Source organism: Salminus brasiliensis, chromosome 7, assembly GCF_030463535.1.
Source record: "Salminus brasiliensis chromosome 7, fSalBra1.hap2, whole genome shotgun sequence".
In the NCBI taxonomy this organism is placed as follows: Eukaryota; Metazoa; Chordata; class Actinopteri; order Characiformes; family Bryconidae; genus Salminus; species Salminus brasiliensis.
Window position 1 is genome coordinate 32,529,514 of NC_132884.1, and position 25,568 is coordinate 32,555,081.

General features: G+C 41.6%; 1 protein-coding gene across 4 annotated transcripts in view; it reads right to left on the reverse strand.

Annotated features, from left to right (window-relative positions):
* Positions 1-25,568, reverse strand: part of plxnb1b (plexin b1b) — a 99,309-nt gene that overhangs the window by 46,988 nt on the left and 26,753 nt on the right. For 3 of the 4 annotated variants that reach the window (XM_072684636.1, XM_072684635.1, XM_072684633.1), the window contains exons 2-3: positions 20,075-20,135; positions 1,261-1,366 (exon numbers count right to left, since the gene is read on the reverse strand). The gene's annotated coding sequence lies outside the window, so the exon portion shown is untranslated. Of the gene's footprint in view, positions 1-1,260; positions 1,367-12,129; positions 12,213-20,074; positions 20,136-25,568 lie in introns of those variants that run through there. The other variant, XM_072684634.1, reaches the window with a different exon arrangement.

A 25,568-nucleotide genomic window follows, 5' to 3' on the forward strand; every position in this document is an offset into this window, starting at 1 on the left:
GAGAGAGAGAGAGAGAGAGAGAGAGAGAGAGAGAGAGAGAGAGACAGAGAAAGAGCACAAATGAGAGTGACTGAGTGAAACTGGAGGAGAGACAGAATCAAGTTGGTCTCGAGTAACAGATGAAGAAAAGCTTTCAGTCATCTCACAGATGGCCAGTGGGAGACAGGAAACAAAGTGAATGAATGGAGGACTGGTCAAGGGAATGAACTTGGGATTGATGGTGTGTGTGTGTGTGTGTGTGGTGTATACACGTGGCAGCCATGTCTCTCTACTAAAATTATAGCCTGCATACTCTTATATGGCTGGTGAAATATGTGCGCGTTAATGGTGAGAATGTATAACAGTTCCTGCCACACAACTGGAAAATATGAGCATGGAGCAGTGTCAGCCTATGATGGCCTCTGGGCCACGAGTCAGGTCAGCACCAACGCACTGCACTCATATTACACCGCTGAATGCCAATATGTCATCAGGGAGAGGGTTTCTATAGATTAACTCTACGCCATATTTAAAGAGCACTGCAGTGAACTGCAACCTACTTCCAGGGGATGTTCCTACTGTATATTATGGAATTATATAAAACGCTATATGATCACTTATCTATGAACAAGCTCCACAGTCCACAGGTATGAGAGGGTTTGGTTAGAGAACAGTATGAATATTCAGCTATATCAATTCATCGGAAGAATAGGCAGTGAATGAGAGATGGTAATATAGGATGATTGTTTTCTCCCCCCACCAGAATAAAAAGGCTTTCCTCTACATGTTTATGCATCAGGCCCTTTACCCAGGGCATAAATTAAATCTTTCAAAGTTCTTAAACAAAGAGTGGTTTGCTTTCATGTTGATGAGATGGGTTTAAACAGGGCTGAGATCAAAGAGAGAGAGAGAGAGAGGGAGCGCATGCGAGAGAGAGAGAGAGTGTGTGTACACGAGTGTGTGTGCGCGCGAGAGCGATGCTTTGAACACTCTGAAACTTGCTTGCAGGGTAACACAAAAACCCGGTGGTTTTCTGCCTGAATGGAGGCTTAAATCTAATCTACTGTATATAATTACCACACACACACACACACACACACACACACACACACACACACACACACACACACACACACACACACACACACACACACACACACACAGAGAATAGTCTTACCCTAGTCATTCCTTTTGGTCCTGACTCTGCATAGAAAAACAGGCCATGGTTTTATACAGTATGTGTAAGTGTGTAAGAGTGTGCTAGTCCGTGACGACTGTTACCTGTGGGCAGGGTCAGATGTTGAGGGGGCGGATGGATGCTTTGTAGCTCATGAATATTGGGAATTCCCTCCAAAGCCCTTATCGTTACGGTCGTTCCACTTCTTTCCTAGGAAAAAAACAAAAACACATACAGGCATGCTTTATCACTCTTTTTTAATATGACACATTTAAGGTTGCAACGCTATGATATTTTAAAGATAAGATAACCATCTCAGAAAATCACTGTTTTCCAGATTTACAGTGCTAAGTATACACCGTATTTTACAATTCTTCTTATCATCATCATAAATCAGATACAATGACCCTAAAGAAATGAAAAAACCCAAATGTCGTACCATAGTAAAACTATTATGTATTTTGTAATGAAAGTGAATAAATGAAATAAGACCCACACATGAGATGAGTTTTTTTTTAACGTTTTTGTAAATCATTTTTATTATAGATTAATCTGCTGATTATTTTCCCTTTTAATCAAGTGACTAGTTTTCAAAACTCTCTTCAGTTGCATTTCTTAAATACTGGTATAAAACACAGGTTGTGATAACCATCAGTATGTTAACCACCAGTTCTCATACCATGGTAGACACTAAAATCAGCATACTGCTGCAACCCTAGTTCCACTTGTATTGGGGGGGGTAAAAAACAGAGTAAATGACTTAAGAAAGGGATTAAAAAGTCTCATGGGCTCCCCCTAGAGTTTTGGAGTGCAAGCTGAGCGATAAAGAACTTTACATTGAAAGAAGCAAGTAGACTAAGGTGGCTGAACACACAGTCCACATGCAGTGTTCTGCAGCTCTGCCACAGCGCAGTAACAGCATTTCAAGCCCAGTGTGGCGGTGACCGAGACCCCATTCTCCCTGTTACAGGCAGTGTACCATCAACATGATTTTGAAGCTGCTACTTTAAAAAGGTACAATAGCTACATAATGCTGCTTAAAAATAACTAAAATCTAAAAAAGGAGGAGTCCATTATCGCTACAAATCAAATAACCCTTTTTTTTTTAAATCAGTACTACACAGAACCCTTTTTGCTTAGAACGTATATACACCCAGTGACGAGCGCACTCTGTGCAAGATCAGCACTGAAAAGTGGTGCAGAACTAAATGAAGTGCAGTGCTTATCTGACTTTGTGAGGTAGGCTGCAGCACTGTACCACCTTTGCATTATGTAGACAAAAAGAGAGAGCTGTGTGGATAGTTTACAGTAAAGTATTTTCCAGTGATCTGTGTCTCTCTCTCACACACACACACACACACACACACACACACACACACACACACACACACACACACACACACAGATCCGGTCTTGCACTCTGCCAGACTCGCTCGGGGTCACACCGCTCTCACGTTTCATTTCCGATGAAAGAGTGGGAGAAAGCAGAGGTGGAAAAACAAACTGACGCAGCAGACGAGTGGCAGCGCATCATTTAACCAGCGGCTCATCCCCTAATGTGCTTCAGTCCATCAGTCAAGTGCAAAACACCCCCTCTCTCCATCAGCAAGAAACAGCTAACCACACACCGGCTCCAAGCAATCGCTCACTGTCTGCTGATGAAAGGCACAGACTAAGAGGTTCTAAGAGCAGCATGGGAGGGTAATTATTTATAGTTTGTGAGAAAAAATCATCATCATTTATGAGAATAACCAGAACTTAAACGTTAAACTTAAACGGCGTGAAAAACTGGCTGTTGGGTCATTTTGCTGGGTTATTTCCACAGTGCTGTTTTTCAATCCTTGAACATACAGAACAATGCTAAAACTACAACAACAAAGCACATGACTTCACAAGTGGGTTTTGTTTCAAGTGGAAACAATATCATAAACCGTATCTATTTTTTCCCCTCTCCTAATTTCTTCAACTTTTCTTTTAATGTTCTGTCCATAAAAAGGGTATCCTCTCATTACAAACAAGAACAAATACACTTGTATGATATCAGTCATTCTTGTGACATACTGCAGGTCTACAGAATTTTGAGACTCTCAGAATTTTAGCCTTTATGGACCCATATAACTGCGTCGCCTTTAGATTCAGTCTAATACAGAAGCTACTTTAGTTGCACTGAGGGAAAATAAACCTGCATTAAAACACACACACAACATATAAAGAAATGAAGAATGCATTTTTGCAAAAATGAATTACTCAAGTGGAAATGCCAAAAATATTGGGACAGGATCTTAAACTGTTTCCTGGTATCAACTCCACACCAGGGACTTTCTGATGCGTCACCCAGGCCTAACAGATAAGAATCACTTAACGGGCTGCACAGCAGTACTTCCGACATGTAGGAGCAACATGTGTAAGGGGCAACATCAGTCATTTTAATGTCATTTCTGAGAATGGATGCTAGAACATCCCTTTGACTTCTGCGGCAAGCATGACTTCTGTCGTTTCAATGCTGAATTGAATTCAGAGGTGTGCTCGAAATATACCAGCGTACATGCTGGAGCACATCCTCACCAAGAGAAATTTTTCAACAGCATGAGAAAGACATCTAAATGTACACATACACTGACCAGCAGAGAGAAACAAGAAAGAAAATCCAGGGACAATAGGATTAGGTGCTATTCCAGATTCCAAAAATAATAAATAAATAAAACAAAACCGGTCACTCAATCAATTTGACATGCAACAAAAATATAATCCACCCTAAACCATGGAAGTGATTCTCCTCCAATCCATCCACAGAATAGCTCATACATTACCTATTAGATATAAGAAGAGAGACTTCTGACACTGCTGTAGTAGATCAAGGGAACTTTTAAAGGGGCGAAGGACTAGAGCTTAATCACAACTGACTGATATTTTGTTCTGTGATACGTTTAGCATTATAAAAAAACTAAATCAGGTCATAATATGAATATAGCATTCTGTGTATTGAGGATCAAAATGATTTATCTGCCTTTGGTAAACAACAATAACCTTTTGCACAAGCAAGTGGGAGCATAATGTGTATGAGCGAGAAAGAGTGATTATGTAAAGCAGAAGAGTTGATTTTTGTAATGGCGTAAATCATGAACACTTTCACAGGCAATTAAACAGAAGGCCACACACACACACACACACACACACACACACACAGTGTCAGCTGGGAGGATAGTAGCTGAAATCCTGGATGCGCCTCTGTCTCTCTCTAAGCTGTGAGATGTCTGGCATTCCTGGAGCTGCTCCACACTGGGCTGAGACCCAGCCATGCTCAGCCCATTTACTTCACTCTCTCTCACACACACACACGGACCACCGCTCACTGACTGTGTCAGTCTATGCTGACAAGTGTGTTTCTGTGATCATAATGCTATAACACACATCACCATTAGCAACACAGCACACACCCATCAGCTTAACACAGACACACACAAGTCTGTAACACACTGCTACACATACACTGTTTACCTGCACAGTGACAAACAGGCCACGCTCTCATGTACAGGGTGATCTGAAATCTGATGTTGAAGATAGAGACAAAAACTGCCAATCTGCAGATCTCATGCGTCAGTTGAGTCCACACACACACACACACACACACACACACACACACACACACACACACACACACACACACACACACACACACACACACACACACACACACACACACAGCTGGGTCTTGAGTGGAACGTAGCCCAGACAGATCAGAGCCCTCAGTCTGACAGAGTGTGGGAATGAAAAACACACAACGGGATGATGGGGGCTGTGGGCCACACACACATACCAGGTCAATGCAGTGCGACAGATCTGATCACATTTGCGACAAAAACATGTGTGGAGAGAAATATGGTTGCTTGTATGCATAAGACCTTTTAAAGCAACATTATGAAGTATTGTTACCTTAAGAAAGCAGCTTTAAAATCACGCTGATGCTTCACTGACTGCAAAAGGGAGAATTGAGTCTCCGTCATTGCCACTCCAGATCGAAACACTGCTCCTGCACTGTGTAACTCTGGTGGAGCGGCTTATGACCTCTGGCTAAAACCGCACAAGTCATATTTATATAAAGTCCAATATCACTCTACTTTGTCAGTCTGTGTCCTCCTTTCATTTCAGATGCTGGTTCTGTAACATTCTGCTTGTAAAATGTGTGTGTACAAAGCGTGATGTGTGACATGGAGTAAATGTGAAATACAACTCCCACCTGTAGGGGGAGCACAGGAGCAAAAAAATACCAATTCTCTCATAACGCTGCTTTAAGGGTTCTTCTTCAGACTTTTCAGTTGGACCTAACCAAAATAGCAGGTGTGAACGGTGGCTTTTGGTTTGGTTCCTTTGCACTTTTTTGGATAGTTCAGACATTTGGACTGATTACAGAAAGTTGAGGTGGGCTACAATCAACCAGTAAACAATAATAGAAGGAAAATAAGCTGAAAAGAAGTAAAATTAAGAGGCGAAAGAAGATTGGGACCCTTCTACAAACCAGTAAATGTCAAACATAGGGAGCAGCAGCTGATGTAGGTGACTATGACGGGACGTCCGTATATCATGCTAAGGAGCAATGTGAAACCAAAACTAACCACAAGAAAATGTAGACAAAACAAAAACATTAACCTTGGTTCAGGTTTCCAGGTGTGAAATTGACAAGTGAATAAGCGCCCTTATTGCCCATACTGTCTCATTAGTCAGTGCCTGAAAGGTCTACAAGGCAGAGTGGTGACGAATGGTACCAGTCACTGGTCGCTGCTTTTAGGATCAACAATACATCAAAACTTTAGACACAGAACCAGTTCACTGCTAATTGTTAGCTGTTAGCTAAAATACAATGTATTTTAAGGCTGACACTTTTTTATTTAACCAAAATTAGATGTTTTACAAAAAAAAAAAAAAAAAAAATCTGGTAAATCTTAAAAAGCTCACAAACAGCTTACAATTGAACACAAACTAGTTGCTCTCTTCCACTGTCCACTTTCTTCTCATCCCAAGGTGAACACACACAAACACACAGCTCTTAAATCACAGCTCGTTGTTCTTGCATGAGCAGCTCCACAGAGGGTGTGGCTCTGTCCTTCACACCACCTGTCCACCACAATCCATTTGTCTTCATGTCTCCGAGGTAGGACTGTCTCCAACTGAGGAGTTCCTTTGCAGTCCTTAATGTCTAATTTGCACCCAAAGGTTGATGGATGGACTAATCTAGCCTTGTGCGTTTGTCACGTTTTTAAACAAGAGAGTAAACAACACAGACTGCCATAACATATCTGATAACCTAGCGAACCTATTATTTTACTTAACGTTGCTAATCCGGGCTCAGCACGCCAGAGGCTGCACTACATCCTTTACTATGGTGAAGCGGGCAGGAGAACTTTAATGATAAATGCGTAACACTGCAAAACCCGAGCTGTAGCTCAAACCTGACATTTGTGTAAAATGTCACCACACTGATACCATACATAGTGCTAAAAGGTAAGAGTCATTCCGGTTATTCAACATGACCGCCCCACTGTTTAACCCTGCGGAGTTTACTGTTGTGTTTCTGTGCTTAATTCAGGCAAGTCACGCCGTGTTCTAAACCACATCGAAAACAAAGCAAATGTAGATCTGGATGTGATCTAAACGGGCCAAGAGGCATTAATGGGCGTGCGTTTACGAAGGTGAGATTGGCGACAGTCCAGTGTTTGTTAGCACAGTTAGCCTAGCATCACCCATTCTAAACTGAAGAAGCAAACTTCAGATACCAAACATGTCTTGGCTGATCTGCTACATCTGGTGTCAGTAATAAAAGCATATGATAATTCTTATGTACACACACACACACACACACACAGACACACACAGACACACACAGACACACACACCAGTACAGATGAATTGTTATAAACTAAAAACTCACAAATAAATAAAGGTTAGGTCATTTTACTGTAATTAAGGCAACCAAAAAAAACTTTGAATTACTAGACAATTAGTGGACTGAGAAGAAACAGCCCTAGACTGAGTCCAACCCTGACTCCATCCATATGACTTTGCTTTCCACTAACACACATAGTTCAGTAAAAGCTTCTCAGCAGTGTTTGACATTCAGACTGACAACCCTCTACCCAACTACCAGTCTCACAGTGGATATTAAACTTGTCCTACAAAACTCACACTCACACTCCTTACACAGGCCTGTATATACATATGAGCACTTAAGAAAGGCCTGTCTTTAAGCTGCAGATGACTGGAGGCTGGTTAGGAGAGGCCCAGGTGTGTGTGCGTGTGTGGATGGGTGTGCAGTAAGGTGGTGTCAGTATCCCTCCTGCTTCAGTGGTGTGATGAATACACCCTTTTCTCGTTACTGGGCGTGTTGTGGCCTAAAATGCAGTGGTGCTTTTGTTAATGGTGAAGATTGTGTGTGCTTACCGCGTGTGCCACCAGGGGCCACATTCACATGACATAACGGAGAAGTGTGTTATTTTAGTCTGTGCAGCTTCACCGTAATGAATGAGGCAACTGTAAAATTACTGAGACTCCAGCCTTAGACATACCATCACTGTACAGACTCAATTACACACACTCTCGCAATCACACACTCTCGCAATCACACACACACACACACACACACACATATATGCAACCCAAGCTCTCAGACATGGACACATTCTTTTGTGCATCATCACAAGCACGCACACACTTATACTGTGATCGGATCATCATCCTATTAAGACAAGGCACGTTTATGCTTGCCCTTTTTCAAAGGCAGCTTCTGTACTCCGATAAAACATGAATTATTTTACCCACCCTTTATTAAAAAAAAAAAAGAATCTGTCTGGTGTGGCATTAGCAGAAAGTAGGCGGAGCCTGTGCAAGCCCCCTTGATGTACAAATAGTAAGCATGTGTTTTTTAGTTGAGGGTGAAAAAAGGCCAAATAAAAGGTTTGTAAACAGAATTGTAAAACTAAAACATAGCATTTATGTTATACTAATGTTAGGGTTAGACTCTGTGTTAGGCATAACCCTTATAACATATAGGCATATCTATATGTCCTTTGTTCTCCAAGCATTTCTGTCCTGAAAATGTACAACAAACACACCCACTCTCCCACATTCACACATAAAATGTCGGTCCAGCTTCAGTCACAGTCCTCCGTTAGATCTCACACTCCCTCTATAACAGCGTCATCCATCAGCCGCCACCACGCCAGTTACTGCAGAAAAACACACACAACTCAGTACACTGACCCAGGGGCCAGGGGCCCACATCAACAACTCTCTCTCGCTCTCTCTCTCTCTCTCTCTCTCTCTCACACACACACACACACACACACACACACACTTATCAGATTTGTAAGGGGTAAAGCAGAGAATATTAATCTCTCAGTTCCGTTTGGGAGGAAATCCTTCAGGACAAACTCAAAGCAAACACCATCTCCTCTCCACTGATTAACACCACAGGGACTCCCCTGCCATCTGTGTGGTAATGGGCTGCCCCGTGCAGGCCCTTGGGAGAGGCAAGTCCTGGACTCACCTACTCCAGAGACACGGGGGGGGCAGGGCAGGAGAGATGATAAATGACTTGTCTAACGGTTGGGTTCCATCAAAAAAGTCAAGATTCGCCCTATAAATGGAGAAATGAGGATTACTTGCGAATGGGGGAGGTGGGAGGGGTTTCCCCCTCATTTAAAATACAATAGCCTGTCAGCCAGCTCTTCACCAGCCTTCTCACAGAGGACAAATGAGATAATCTGGAACTCACTCTCTCCCTATCATTCTCTCACGCACACACACACACACACACACACACACACACACACACACACACACACACACACACACACACACACACACACACACTTTGTCAGAGCATGAACATGGACATCCAGACTGAAACACCACAATACCTTCTACAATGTAGATATAAACATTCTAAACTAAGGATATAAGGATTTTCATAGGTTTTATTCAATGTTACCATACAAATCACACATTGATGTTATGAGTCGATGCATCCTTTCTACACAACCAACCGTCCCAATTCAATCCATTTTGGCTGGAAATATGCACAAGAGTTCAAGTTTGAGAATTTAACATCATAAAAATACAGTACTTGAAACAAGTGTCTCAACACACTAGCTCCCTAATAGAAACACACATTAATACACACACACACACACACACACACACCAATTATTATTCAATATCCTAATATTTTTCAAATACCAGTTTTAGATCAGATATTAGTATTAATAATATGAATATTATATTACATTAATAATTCATAAGCTTCTTTGGCTTTGTAAAATTAAATGAGAGTATGTTTCTCGTTTCTGTCATGACCATTGTTATTGACTTATATACAAGTCAAAAGTATGTATAAGGTCCCTTATACTTTCTGCTGACTTTGAGCCTGTCCATTGTGTTTCCTTGTGTGTCTGTTTACATAAGAATAAACATAACTAATATTTTAGCCAGTCGCACATTGAGCAATACATCAATAACGGCGTGGACATACAGAGAGGACTGTGACTGAGGACGTGTTACTCAGGATTTTGATAGGCAGCCATGTATTGCCAAAAAAGCATACACTTTCCCAACATATCAATGAAGTTTATTGCTCTTTAAAAGGGTGTAAGTGCATTATTATACTATTAAAAAAAACACAAATAAAAAAATTTCATGACAGGCCTAGTTTTTTGTGCTGCTACTTTATACTAAAAAATACAAACCTGATACAGTTTGTTTTGATTGGACCATTTGGATCAGTTTCCTTCTTGTACACTATGTTCACACAGCAGGTTAAATACCTAAAACTTTCTTTACCATCATATGTGACACAGATAAGACACATGGCAGTGTGAATGACAAAAAAAAAAATCCAAATCAGAGCTGAAAATGATAATTATGATGATGGTCACTTTCATGTGTGGTAAATCAGATACATATCCGATATGCAACAATGCAAGTCAGTCTGAGCAGCTAGATCTGAATTCGTGCCACCTGGCACCTGGCAATCCAACTCTACATTCATCATAAATGTGTGCTGAGGAAAAGGGAAGAAATACAGTTTAGGAACATGAATTGTTGGTCACTAATTAGTGTGAACAGCTTAAAAAAAAAGGGGGGGGGGCATCCATGTTAACCCATGTCAGTGTTTCGGTATACCAGTATGCAATGCATATCTGCACAGGTTACACAAGTCACTCCATTAAGAAACCAGTGTTCTCTTTCTCTGACCTCTAACTCTATGCCTTTAAAAGACACACCAGTAGCAGACAGAATCAGCTGAGTAAGCATCATCCTACACTACATATTTACACAACCTTGTCCATCATCATTTAGAAATATTGATGAATTAGCACAAATGGGCTACTGATTGATGCTTGAGAACACCTTCATGGCCTAGATCTTTTACCGCTGCCTTATTTGACTATGGAACAGGAGGGGTAGATAAACAATGGACCACAAGCAGTGAACAGTACCTCACCAACTACACATCCTGTCCAACAGTATCTGTTTTATTAACCAAGATCAACACTTAGAAATGACATAAAAATGAAGATTAAATGTTTAAATGTAAAAAAAAGAGGTTTTCATGACCATATGCTGCAGTTTGACCCAAGAGGCTTCCATTTTCAATGTTTTCTGGAAAGCAGAACTGCTTTAAAAATGGGCTACATCTGGCATAGGGGAAAAATCTTATTTCGCCACAGACGCAGCGCAGATAGTCAACGCACACCATAACATTTGGGTGGGATCTTTTAAAATTCCTCTCCTCCACCTTATCAACCCCTTCATTCCCCCATATGACTCCCACCCTAGTGTACAAGACAGGTCATCTATCTTCCCTTATCCTATTTATTTTATCTCCCTGTGTTCATTTATCTTATCTGATTTAATATATCCATCCTGCTAGCTTTAGCCCAGCCCTTTGGAAAGACTGGACAAAGGCTTGAGCTCTGATTGCAGGGTGGCCAGGCTGAAGGTAATAGGTCTAATCAGAGGCTTCTGAGAAGGGGTTTAATTGGAGGGGGGAAGTGTTGTCTGCAGGCTGCATCCTAGGGTGAGGGGACAGGTCCCAATTTGTCAGCCCAGCTTTGAGGCCACAGGGCGGATAAGGTGTGGTGGGGTGAAGGGGGTATACTCTCCTGGGTCCTCTGGGGGATGTTTCCTGAGCTGTCACGCATGCACGCCCTCACACACACACACACGCACACACACCTCACAACAGTATGCATCGCTGATCAGATCAGATTGGGGTGTGTTAACGGGCTGTACAACACAGCCTGTATTATCTCTCTTCTCTCTGGCTGAGTGAAGGGGAAGGCAGAGTATGAGAGAAAATGTGAAAAATAGAGAGAGACAGGAAGGGAAATGGAGGCGGTGGTGGAAAAAAAAGCCTATCAGAGATGAAAACGCACAAGAAAAACAATCCCACCTGAACCTCTCCTGCTCGAGCCCACAGCCGTGATGGCTTTTTCACTCTACATGATTTATTAAAAATTCTCAACCTACATAATCATGTGAGGTATCGCTCCCAAAAGGATCTCAAGCTACTTATTTGTTGACACTTTCCAGAAGCCGCTTTTGTCAAACAGAATGGCAGTCTGGAGCTCTACCAGCTCTGCCAATTCTAAGGCTGGATAAAAGGAACCGTTATGAAAATTCCCAAATGTTCCCTGTCTGAGTAACATGCAAAGTAGAAATTATCAGCAGAGGCACAATCTGAGGCGAGCGATGGTTGTTGTGGAAGTCTGAATGTCATTTCTAGAAGAAAGTTCACATACTGTACACTACCATCTGTACACTACTAAAATCTGGATGCTCCAACACCGTTCATCCTATTTGTTTTCATATTCAATAATAACAAACACTAAAGATTTAAACATTCTAAACTAAACCAAAGCTATTTTAGATGCTTTAGGAACAAAGGAACAACTAGATTTCCTGAAATCTTTACTTACCAGGCAGTCTCTACATGACCAGTAGTGTAAATCTGCTCAGTGGTTGCTGGGGTATCTCAGGTGGGTGCTATGATGTTTCTTGTCTGTTCTAAATGATTGCACAAAAACAGGGGGTTGCTAATATTTTTGGTTCACAGTTTTGCTCATGTCACGTAGGTGCTATAGTGTTGCTAAGGTGTTTGTTTGTGGCTGCTAGGGAGTTGCTGTTAAGGTATTGCCAAGTGGTTGCTGTGGTACTTAATGTGGTTGGTTGGGTCTTACTAGTGTATTTGTATTATGGCATAAGGGTGCAGCTTTGCACTCAATTCATTCCTATGGGGGAAAATCAGAAAAAAGACAATTTGCTTCAAAACAATCTGGAACATTTGAATTAAAAACAATCTTGGATTGAAACAAAGCAAAGTGAAATAGAAGATAATTCTTAAAATCAAGAATTGCCCATTTCTTATGAATGAAATTACTAGAATCATCAGATCAGCAGATAACAAATATTGGCATCAGACAGATGTTAAGATTTGATCGATATGTCTGAATATATGAATATTTAATATTTCAGAAATAACAATAAAACTTCATAATATGACTCTGTACGTATGATATATGGTCGATCTGTTCATGAAAAATATGTGGACAGCCTGTTATATCTGTTAATAATAATAAATGATAGTATGTCTCGAATTCTGCTGTCTCGGCCTAACATCTACCTCATTTTAGTGTAAATTTAAGTAACAAAACAAAAAGATTCACAGTGACCCATTTGCTTTCGTAGAGCCCAATTACAGTTAACATCCATACTTCATTAGCTTAATATGACCTTCAAACCATAGCCCTCACTTATGAGTCAGTCCTTCAGAGTCAAGATCACGCCCAACAACAGACATATGAGATCCTTCAGCTCACCAGGGAAAAGACATGCAAATCTTCCGAAACTTGTGTATGCGCACAAACACATGCAGTCACACGCAGCACAAAAATGATACAAGTCTGCATACAGCTGACGGGCACACAGACACACCTGTGTGCTCCCACATACACACACTTTCCACTCCCAGTGCTTCTGCTGGAACAGTTCACCTTCAGAAAACAGAGGTGTCCTCTACCGATCTCCTTGAAAGTCTGATCTAATAGATAGGGGACATGAATCAGACTAGGCATAAACAGATGGATGAAACAGATTGATATTGTGGTATTAGTGTGTGTGTGTCCGTGTGTGTGTATTGTATAAACGCTTTTACAACTCATTAGAATGCAGGACAATGAGTGCGATACCAGACATAAAAGAGATCAAGGAAGGGAGGGAGAGGAAGGGAGATGGAGGTGACATTGGACGGGGGACACTGGGCATTAGACATCAGGGTGCTGACGGGAAGCATAACATCCCTCAATTTAGGGACACAGTACAGCCAAAAAATAATAATAATAAATAAATAAATAAATAAAAAGGTAAACAAATGTAACAAATGTTTAAAAATATTTCTGTATGGACATACAGCTCTGCAAAGGTTTGGACACCACTGCTAAAAGTTTGTTCCTGTGAGTAGCTAAGCAAAGAAAAGAGGACTGGATTTCCAATAGGCATACATTTATAAAGGACATTGTTTATTATTTACCTTTTTTATTATTTCCATGCTTTTACAGTTAAAAAAATCAGGAAGGTTTTCTTCTAATGGCACTTCTATGAAGGTCATATTTGCTAAAGTGTCGCTGCACAGGAGAACAGTGCACCACTACCCCAGAGTCATCTAAATCTTTTTTTTTTGCAGTCAAACAGGGGGTTAACCTGCGAAACCCACACTATTAAGCTTAGTATAGTATACTGTTGCTGTCCCATGAAAAACATTCATCTCCAAAGTTCTTAACTTTGAATGAAAGTTAAAATAAGTACAATAAGAGTTTATTCAAAGTAATTTAGAGCGTTTTTATTGGTCCATTCATGTAAAAGTGTTCACACAGTGTACAGAGCAGCTTCTGGGTTCAAACCAGGATTCAAACCAAAATACCAATGAAGATGCAGGTTTTTCTTTGGACAGCAGCGATATACCCCTTATAGTATTAGTGTGTAGTAAGCAAATTAGGACACAGCCCTGGCCTTTCCTAACAAATACTGTGAACAAGCCAAATCCCAGCTAATTAAGCTCTGTGACTTTGCTAGAAGCTATGAAAGAGCAAAAATCTCTTTGGGTGCCAAAACTTTTGCATGTCACTATAATATTGCTTGATAGGTGCATTAGCCTTGAAGCTCCACTGCAAAACAGAAACAACTGTTCAGATACAAGACATTTGAGAGGGTCCAAATACATTTGATTTTGGCCAAACTATTCCTTGAATGCTTCTCCACAGCTGATTCTCAATCTGCTTTCTAACCAAGTATAGTCCAAATATCCAAATATCACAGGAAGCATTTCGCCCCAATCTCAGTGTGGTAGAGGCGGAGGTAAATACAAATTCAAACGACTACTTCTGTTGAGTCATGAAAGAAAATATTTTTGGGGGGAAAGAACTGAGTTGCTTAGACTTGAAATAAGTGGTCGAATGATCAATTTAGAGCCTGCGTGAACATTTGTGCCGACATTTCTGGAGATGTCATGTTAGCAGAACAGTACACAACACGCTGCTGTTCCAATAACCATTAAGCCTCTTCCTGTTCTACGGGGTTAGTACAAGTACGGTAGTCAGAACTTGACGCACTTTGTATTGAGAATCTCTCCATATGAGTTCAATTCTCAACTCACACTCCACTTAGTGGAAAGAAGGACCATCTCTCCTTCCCTCCATCTGTCCTAACCTTCCTCTCAGACATCCCATAGACCACTCCTGACTGTTAAAGAGGACGTCGCTCAAGAGCACAGGACAACACGATGATGTACGAGCTGATTTGATTACTTCTGTCTGCCTGTTCCGACAACTGTCATGTTCCTTCCACACAACTCATATTCTGAGGGGAAGTCACCTTGGATTTATGGATGAAGACGAAAAGCAGATAGGGTGAGAGGGGGGGGGGGGGGGGGGAGAAGGAGAAGGGGAACAGAAGGACAGACGGATAAAGGGACGAAGAGAAAAGCACAGAAGGAGAAGCAGGAGGAAGGGGGATGGGTGTGGTGGAGGGATGAAATGGTCTGAGCAGTAGCTAGCTTAACTAGTCACATTTACGTAAGACTGCTTCGCCTCCATCTAAGGTATGCTAGCATTAACGAATATTAGCTATTGCTTAGTTCAGCTATAGTAGATTATAGTTTAGCGAAGTCGATTGCAGTTGCCATGCTCAGACAGTGAGCAAACAGTCAAAGACGTCATGATATTCTGCTTCTGTCAGCCAAGACCAGAAAGCTGAGGCTGCAGTGGGAACAGTCTCACCAAAACTGGACAGCTGAAGACTGGAAAAACGTAGCCTGGTGTGATTAATTAGACGGTATGGTTAGAATTTGGTGCCAACAGAATAAATCTGTTCACCCAACCTGCCTCGGCAAGGCTGGTGGAGGTGGTGTAATGGTGTGGGGGAATATTTTTGGCCAACTGTGGGCCTGTTAACACTAATCAATCTTTGCTTGAGGTTTTTTCTTTTTCTTCCATTTTTGCTCCTCAAACCGGATCAAACCCCTGGCTAAAAGTACACATCATCTACGATAGATGGGGCTAACTCACCGCCACAGGGCCGAAAACAACAAAAATAAAAACACCACAAAAGACATTTTGGGATCTGGTGCTCTCTCGAGTCTATAGTAGACTTTGCAGACTCCCTCCCTTGGGTGGAGTTTATGGTTGGAGGGGCTGCCGGCGAAATCTTTCCTCGACCCCTTCTGAGATTCTGTATGCCCTTGAAGGCGGAGATGGGAATTCCCCCGAAGGCAGGGGGAAGTCTGGGAGTTCCTCTCTGTTCTGGGTTTGGAGCTCAGGAGTAAGGAAAGAGAAGAGATGAGACAGCTGCATGGTATTTTTCCCTCAGCTGTGGAAACGTGTCAGACTAATACTTCTGTTGAGGCCAGAAGGTACAGTACAGCATTCTGCCATTATCTGGTGTGTAGTTTGATTCTACTGATTACTCATCAGGGATCTGATTGCATTAAGAAGTCTGATACTCTCCGAGCCTTCGTAATCCACTCCAGACTCCTGTGTGTGTGTCTCTCTCTCTCTCTCTCTCTCTCTCTCTCTCTCTGTGTGTGTGTCTGCGTGCTCAGTGCCATTAGGCAGCTTTCCTGGGCATCTCTATGTAACCACATGGCCTGAGGAGATATGATCACGCCGCTCTCAGACTGTTAGGACATGGAACAGGATCAGTGTTAAACAGAACACAATCCTGTCTCGCAGCTGTATTCTGTGGTGGTAATTTGGCGTTTCAAAACAGGCGCGCAGGAGGAGAAAGAAAGGACGTTTAAAGAGTGTGTGTGTGTATTTAGGTTCCAGTGATCACATTACATGGGATGTCAGATTTCTTTTAAAGTGTTGACCAACAGCTTAAATGGAGTTTGACTGACTGTGGTTCCGCTCTTTCAGGCTGGCTTCCTCCTTCCCTGCGAAGGTTCACCACACACACACACACACACACACACACACACACACACACACACACACACACACACACACACACACACACACACACACACGTTCCCACAGCCTTTATTGTGTACTGCAACCGACCACTGCATGTAACATACATGTATGCATGTAACAGAAGATAACGGCAAGGCTTATGGAGTGCTCCTGGCCAGCGGTCAATAGTCATTTGGTAGGTAAGAACAACTCAAAAACCAGAGAAAGGGTGTTGGGCACCCAAGACTTACTGGTGTGTAAGGGCAACAAAGGCTACACCATCTAAGAGGAACCAACAGAAAGGCTACTGTGGCACACAAATAGGACTATCCATGCCAACACCTGTCCACCATCAATAGTGCCTACAATAGGTACACAAGCGTTTGGACTGGACCTCAGTGCAACGAAAGAAGGTCGCCTGGTCTGAGTAGTCTTGTTTTCTCACTTGGATGGTCAGGTTCGTGAACGCTGTTAAGTAGTAGAATGTGCAGAATCAGCAAATCAGGTCTGTAGCGGTTCCACATTGCCACTGACAAGCGATAAAGGGTCTAATGCAAACACCCTGAAGCTAGATTCCCCAGGGCACCTTCAGGTCTGGTAGAGTGAGCTGCTTTGGTGGCACGCAGATGACCATCACTTTTACAGGTCCTAATGTTCTGGCTCTTCAGCACATCTGTGCAAGCAGCCTATGTGCTTACGTACATAGGTGAGCGGGTGTGTGCAGCAATGTAATTTTGTGAACGTTTGTGTGTGTATGCGAGTGTTTGTTCATTTGTGCGTGTGAGAACAGCTGAGTAAACACACAGAGACAGGGCAGAGGGGCAAGGCTCAGTTTACGGAAAACCTCCCGATGTACTGTAGCTCCCCCACAGCTCAGCAGAACAACCATACCAACCCCACCCCCCCACCCCCCCAACACACACACCTGCGTGCAGACACCCACACACCATTATGCACCAAAACAATTCCATTACAGGGAACCTACACATGTGCAGCTACAGATTTTTCCTTTTAAATATCACTTGTTTATTTGGTCCCAAACTACATGAGTTCTAAAGAAAGTTTTAATCCAAAAACAAACTACAACTACATTAATTTGAGACCAAATTAGCAAATGGCTACAGCAAAGGGTGTCAGAGCACCAAATCAGTGAGCCTTACTTTTCCTCCCATTAATAAAATGTGAATGTGACAGACATAGTAATTTTTTTTTCTATACAGCTGTAGTTTTATAAATACTGTAATATATCCAATTACTGTATTGCCTCCCCATCCTACTATCAACCTTTTAAAAGCAACGTTGAGACATTACACAGCACAAAATGAATTTAATGCAACATTATGTAGCATTTTTATTATAAAATAACAGCTACAGCTAGCTAACCCATTGTGATTCTCCATTGACATGTAATAAGGAGAACAGCAAATACATCATGGCTACTCCAGTTCAGCAAGCTGTTAACTGCACTATGTAACTTTAGTGTAGTGGCTGGGGCAATGCTCATATTAGTGTCATATCCTTTAAAACTATTCTACCCATCAGCCCACATGCCTTTTCACTTTCCATGACAGTTTTGTATCTCTCAAAAGCCCAGAAATACATGTAAGCAAGTCCTTCTTGAGCACAAATTCCACTTCCCGATTCAGAGTCTGTGTGTATGTGTGGGTGTGTGTACACACACACTTGAATTACATTAATGTTCCAACAGCAAATATGAGGAAATGACAGTATTCTGTTTGGATAGAGCTTGTATAACTGCACCAGGATTTAGTGACCCTCTGAATACACTAAAATCACTGCCGACCATCACCCCCACAACTTCCAACCCGATAGAGCGCGACAGAGCGAGACGAGATTGACTGTACTCTCAAATTTCCCAGAGTAATCAAAACAGGGGGGCTTTCTGTGTGTGAGCATTCGTGTGTGGGCGCAAACTCGTGTGTGTATGACCATGCCCTGGAGGATGAGGAAAGACTGGCATACAGGCGAACAGAAAAAGAAAGCCGGATCAAGGTCCCATTTACTTAACCAGGGTCAGAACGAAAGAACAAGAGCCAGGCCACAGTGTGATGGAACGTATGTGTGTGTGTGTGTGTGTTGGGGAGTGGGGAGGTGGGGGGTGCTATTCGGAGAAAGGGAAATATGAAAACAAACGGATAAATGCTACTGTTGGGAGGCCGCCCTGTGCCCTTTCTCTCTCTCTCTCTCTCTCTTTCTCTCTCTCGGGTAATTGAAAGCAGGCCTCTACACTAGGAATAGCTCTTCAAGAGTGCAGGCTTGTGGTTAGAGAAGCACATTTGTTATAAGTGTTGTGTTAAGGCCCATGGGCAGCGGCCTAGTGCAATTGTGTGTGCGTGTCTGTGTGCGTGTTAAAAGTATACCGCTGCGATCACGCAAAGACCTTGTATCTTCAAAATGACAACTAGAGAAGAAGAAGAAAACAACCTTAATAACTAATTTTGGAGCATTTCTATTGGTCCATTTGTCTTATATTTTGTATAAACTGTCAGATTTACATTATGTTAAGCTCTGTATGTGGAAAAAGGTACATTTACAATCTACACTATATGAACAAGAGTATACTGTCCAGGGAAGGCTTTCTGTCAGATTTTAGAGTATTGCTGTGAGGATTTGATTGCATTCAGTGACAAGAGTGTCAATTAGGACATTAAATGATCACCACCCCAGCTCATACCAAACTCCTTCACATCTCTATGCTGGGTGGCTTTATACCCCTCTAGCGCACACCTGGCATTAGTCATGGTGCCAATAGGTTCATGTTTATCTGCTCCAGAGAGTCCTATTCTATTGGCATTACCTCTCTACACTAGAAAAGCCGTGCGTGCATAAGCACATCTGTGTGAGCAGTGAGTGCAACTTAAAGCACCTGCATTTATTAAAAGGGGTGTCCACAGACATATGGACATACAGTGGTTTAGAACTTTCTTTGTGTGATAAAAGTACATAGATCATATACAAGAGCTCTGTGACAGTTTCTCACAAAGACTAAGCCCAGTTTTGGACTAGACTAGACAGCAGCTCCACATTTCTAAGCTCTGAAAGCATTTTTCAATATAATCTTTATCTACCAGATCTGCAACATATGGCCGGTTACCACGGTCCATCACTTTGACATGCTTCTCTCTATGGAAAGACCTGCCAGCTCAACACACACTAGCAACAGATGCCAACGGGCAATTGTAGAATATTCCTCTAATCTGGTTCCAGGGACCAGCCCTTAGTCTGTTAGCTCTGTAAGCTTAGCCTGAGAAACATATGCAATGCTATCATGTGTATGAATCAATCAGTCAGTCAGAACAAACTTGTTTTGGGAAAATACACAGACCCAGCAGTTTAGCTTAGCATTTAGCACAGAAAAGCAACCAAAAAAAAAAAACAAATGACTGTACAATCTTACCTCTGCTGACTCCAGTCACTGTCCAGTAGTTACAAGCACAGCCATACAACAGAAACCCCACCTGTAGAACAAACACAGACAGTTAGATGGTGAGTAAATCAGATGAGGGAAATGACTCATTCGGTATTAAGTCGTGAGGCTGGGTTTCTAATGAGCTCCTTATTCAGGTCAGAGCCCTGCTGAGAGAAATACATGATTGTTAGCAGCTTAGTAAGAGACATGTGAGTGGAAAGTTATCATTTTGTTCTCAAACCTCCAATCCCCTCACAATTATACCTTTACATGTCTGAACCATTTATGCTCATAAGGACTACTTCAGAACTGTAGAACTGTCTGCCAGAAGTATAATCTTCAGATATTACATCTTAATGCTCACTCCCAAAGGAGAGAACCTGCTTCATTTCAAGTGGAATCAAAGCAGTTCACCTCAGCTATTTCATTTCGGCCTAGTGTTCAGTGTTGACTTATTGTAGAGGTTTGCAGTGTAATAAAGATGCGAAGTTTAATAAAAGAAGCTTTAGCCTTTTTACTTGTCTTTAACACTACTTCACTGCGCCTTCAATTTGGACCCATCAAATCATGGTAGGGTCAGGTGTTAAGTTCACAAGAACCCATAACAACAATCCAACCTTCACTCAATGTCGGAAGCCCAACATGTTAACTTGGAATATGATATTACTGATCTTAGATTTATAAAAAAAACACATTAATTATTAAAAAATTATTAAAAAATAAAGAGTTAGAGTAACTCACTCTACCGCCCAGGGAAGGCTTTCTGAAACTGGGGAGAGGGACAGAATACTGTATAAAACAGGGACAAAAGGCCTTCTGAAGCGGTCACTCAGCACTTCAGTAAACTACAGCGCTTGTGTTTCACATCTAACCACTTACCTTTCATACACAAAGCAGTCATTTACAGTGGGTCTTGCTCACTTGCCAGTAACATGAGCCATAGTGGAGGTATGGCCAATCTAGCTAGCTAGCAGCCCCAAACAACAAGAACACCAAAACTCAAACTTCCAATGGAGAGCACATTACTCTCAATCCTGCAAGTCAAAGAAAGGTAAGAGAACTAAAGTAATGTAGCACCGTTTTTAGGGGTTTACTTTTAGAACCATTTACATGTGAACTATGCAGTATGCTTTTAACAACAGATTTGGTAGGATTACAGAATGTGTAATGACTCAAGTTGCCAACAGGCATGTATAGCAAGCCCCCCGTCTTCAGAGTGCTTTCATGATCACGAATAGTTCGGAAGCACATAAAGCAATATGCTTGTTTTGTGAAACTATGCCTCAACACAGCCTGAACTGTCTATCTTGAAGCCTGCGCACCTGCACCAGTATAAGTAAAAGCTCTTTCTATAGCACATTAAAAAAACAACCAATGTGCACCAGCATGTTTTATACTGCAATAATATAAATAAATAAATAAAACTTGTAAAGACAGAGCTAGGAGGGAGCAGGAGTGTCAAGCAAGACGTGACTGAGCTGGAGTTGGGCGTTGGTTGATGCGGAATGGGAAGCAAATGTTGATGGTGAAGCTGCATCAGATACACTTAATAGAATGTCCATTCTCCACAATGCACATTGGCATGTTTATGCATTGTAATTTTTCAATGCATTGTTACACCCCTAATTTATATCACCAGTATTTATTTGCCATATTTGACATATAACATACATATATACAGGATACTGTGTACTGCACATATACGCCTATTTTAAATAATGCCAGGTAAGGCAGTCTAACAAATATAAACTCCATAGTCCATACTGCACAAATACATACTGGATACAGTATACAGTACGCTGCACCAGTATGTAGTTCATACCAATATACACTGTTTACTGCAAGTATATTATGAATACTACATACTGTACCAAAATACACACTGTATACTGTACCAGAATACACTGTATACTGTACCAGAATACACTGTATACTGTACCAGTATGTAGTATAGACTGTATACTGTACCAGCATATACTGTATACTGTACCAGCATATACTGTACACAGCATACTGTGCCAGCATATACTGTACACAGCATACTGTGCCACTATTGACAGTAAACTGTATGCTGCTTTCTTATATCACTATGTAGTATAGTACCCAGTATCATTACTATATCATTTATCATTACTGTGTACCGTACTACAGGGCTGGAGTACATCATACAGACATTGGGGGCTGACCAAATGTATATTATATCACAAATAGAAGTCGTGGTACTAAGAACTCCATATAACAGTTTTAAAGCTCCAGCAGCATTATTATATGTCTGCAATACTGCCTACCCTTACTGCATTCCAGTTAATACTTGTGGGCACAATTGGTTTTCAACAGCTGGGCTGGTTTTTTCTTGTCCACCAAACACTCCCTCAGGTAACATTCAGCGAGGACAGAGAAACCCTCCCTCTAGACAACATTTAGACAAGAACACACAGACAGAAAAGCTCAATCATGTAATAGTGGGCGTGACCGGGTCAGACAGTAGCTGCCAAGCCACTTCTCTCTACAGCTTTTGGCAGATGACGATGGGGGAGATGAGGTCATAACCCAAAATGAATGCTTGGTTGTATTTTCTTACTGCACTAGTTCCATGCAAATAGAGCAGGGTGGGAAAAAGGGGAAACCAGAGGACAAAAACGGGCTGAAACATGAAAGCCACTTCAGAAAAGTGCAGGCATAAATTACAGCCTGTGTTCCATATCACACAGCTATAGCCTGACGTTAAATAAGCTAAGGCCTTGCGTAATTTATGAGAACTTCTTATGCGAAAGAAAACGCAGAGGGTTCGCAAACAATTACAAGTGTGCGGAAAATGTATGTCTGAGGTTAGTAGCTGTAGCTGTTTAGTCTCAATTTTACCATTACTAACACACCCACTCAAACCCAAACCCACACCCACACCCACCCCACCCCCACAATGCTTTGTCCCCTTCTGGCTCTCTCTGAGGTGACATCATTCTTCTTATGCCACAAGATCTCACACACTAGTCTCAACTCTGGCCCCAAAAAACCTCAAACCAATCGAAACAAGCCATCGAGCCACCAAACAGACAAGAAAAGAAAAGAAGAAAAAAAAAGAAAAAAAGAAAATCTCCACTGCTTCACTCCCTAAAAACAATCTGCACCCTCTTGCTACACTCTGTGTTCTACAATGGCACCAATTTGCATGCAAAAAAGAGGACTCTCAGCTTTCAAACAATGCTCAAATGCCAACAATCCAGCAGGCCGAAGCTATTCACGTACCCATAGACCAGAGGGAGTCTAATGATGGTTGGTTTTCCAGACCAAACCAAACGATAGCTGACGAAAGCTGAACTGTGGTCCAATACTTTCAGCGGTACATTCTTCTATAAAAGAGGCAAGGAAACCCAGAGGAAGGGTTTTTTCACTGCTAATCTGACAGTCCAGCTCTTATTTCCTTCATTGATTAAGCAGACAAACAAAAGCAACCATTTAAACCAATCTGAAATCTCTTCAGAAGAAAACCTCTATTAATACCAACAGTTCCACCATCCTCCATGCAGTCGTAGCTCCAAAAATGGAATAATCTTTTTTAGCTGACATAAAAGATCAGAAACTTTTTTGCACACGTTTTTTTGCAACGTTTTTTTGCACACCCTTTCGCATGAAAATGACCATGCTGTGGCAAAATCCACTGACCAACATCTGCATTGTTGGCTCTCTTTCCTTCTTTGCGGTTTTGGGCACACACAGACACACACACAGACACACACACAGACACACACACAGACACACACACAGACACACACACAGACACACACAGACACAAAAAACAAAAACAACAAAAAACAAAAACAACAAAACACAACCTCACAGCTCTGACCAAAACGGCCTGACATCACAGAGACAAACCTGACAGGGCCGTCATTTTCAGGGCCTGTTAAGCGGTTTCTCTTAAAGCTCGCAGTGCCAGCGTTTGAATGGCCACAGTGAGCTATAATTAACCCATAAAAAAAACTCTCGCCTTTGTTGTTTTTCCTCTGTCTTGCGCTCCCACTCTGCATTTAAGTGCCCCAAGTTTAACTCTGGAATATCCTGTGCGCTTTATGCCAACCTCCTGGCACAGCGCAGTGCTTGCTGATGCCATTATAATTGCTTCCTTGCAGCAGTGACAATCTCCTATTAGTGCTGCATTCATAAACTCTGGGCTGACTGAGCCTGTCTGGTTCCATTAGGAATGACTGGTTGAAGTTCTAACCGAGCGCTCTGAGAATGAGCGTAAAACTTAGTGAGGCTGCAGGGAAATAAAATTCAAGTGTGAACAGCCAATTCAAACATCATTAGCTTACTCAGGATACTCTACCGTATGTAGCAATTACCACTGAGCGTAATGACATGTAGTGGATGTGTGAGCTCTTTGCATACACCAGAATTTGGACTTATTGATATTGATACCAAGCGTTGTATCACAATGCAATGATACTAATAACACACTACAGCGAGAAGAAAAGATGTGATTTGCTACACAGGAAACGTACTACACAGGCCATCTTTGACTCCAATAGTCATGCACTGAATTTAACCCACATGAGGCATAGAACCATCTACACCATAATACCTAAACCATAATCCAACACTTTCTACATCATGTATTTTAGGCTTCTCCACAAAGGGCCCACTTATGACGTGTGGTCTAATAACCCAAAAATTCGAAATTCAGTCGAAAGTCATCAGTTTCTTGAATGTGTTACTGTAACTTTAAGATAGATATATGTAAATGATCACTGTTCTGATTGACTGAACTGTACTGGACTTCACTGAACTGGGCTGAAACATTCCTTACAATCCAGCAGGAATGGTTGTTGCTTTGTGATTGTTGGACTGCTAGGCAGTTTCTATGCTATGCCTGGTCTTTGCTATGGCATTGCAGGTGGCTACTAGGGTGTTACCAAATGATTTATGTAGTGAAGAGGTGAAAAGAATAAAGCTTAATTTCTATAAAGGTGGAAAAAACTGTACATTTGTATTTTTTATTCTGATCTATTAAGGTAGAACTTAAAGTAAATGGTCACCACAATGTTGAACTGAGCAAGCAGAGGATTTCTGATTCTTCCTGCAAACCTATTTTTGACCCCTCTGTTCCTCTCTATAGCTACAACAGGGTCACACACACAAATACAACTGCATAAGGTCTGCTGACTAATCCATGTGTGACTACTGGCTAGCTTAATTTTGGGCCTAACCCAATATCAGCACAGACTTAGAGCCGGAACAAACGGCTAATCCGAGGAGATTGTGATTATTTTAATTAGGTGAATGCAGGTCTATCTGATTGGTGGACACAGTGTACTGCGTGAGACCTTTCTAAGCCCAAAACACAATAATCTCTCCTAGGTTAATTCATTAAGGGTAAAAAAATAAACAAACAAGTAAAGCTGTTGACCAGGATTCTGATGGTATAGCCCATGTCATCTGCCTCAGTTTATCTGTATATTTTCATTAGAGTAGATTTAGATTA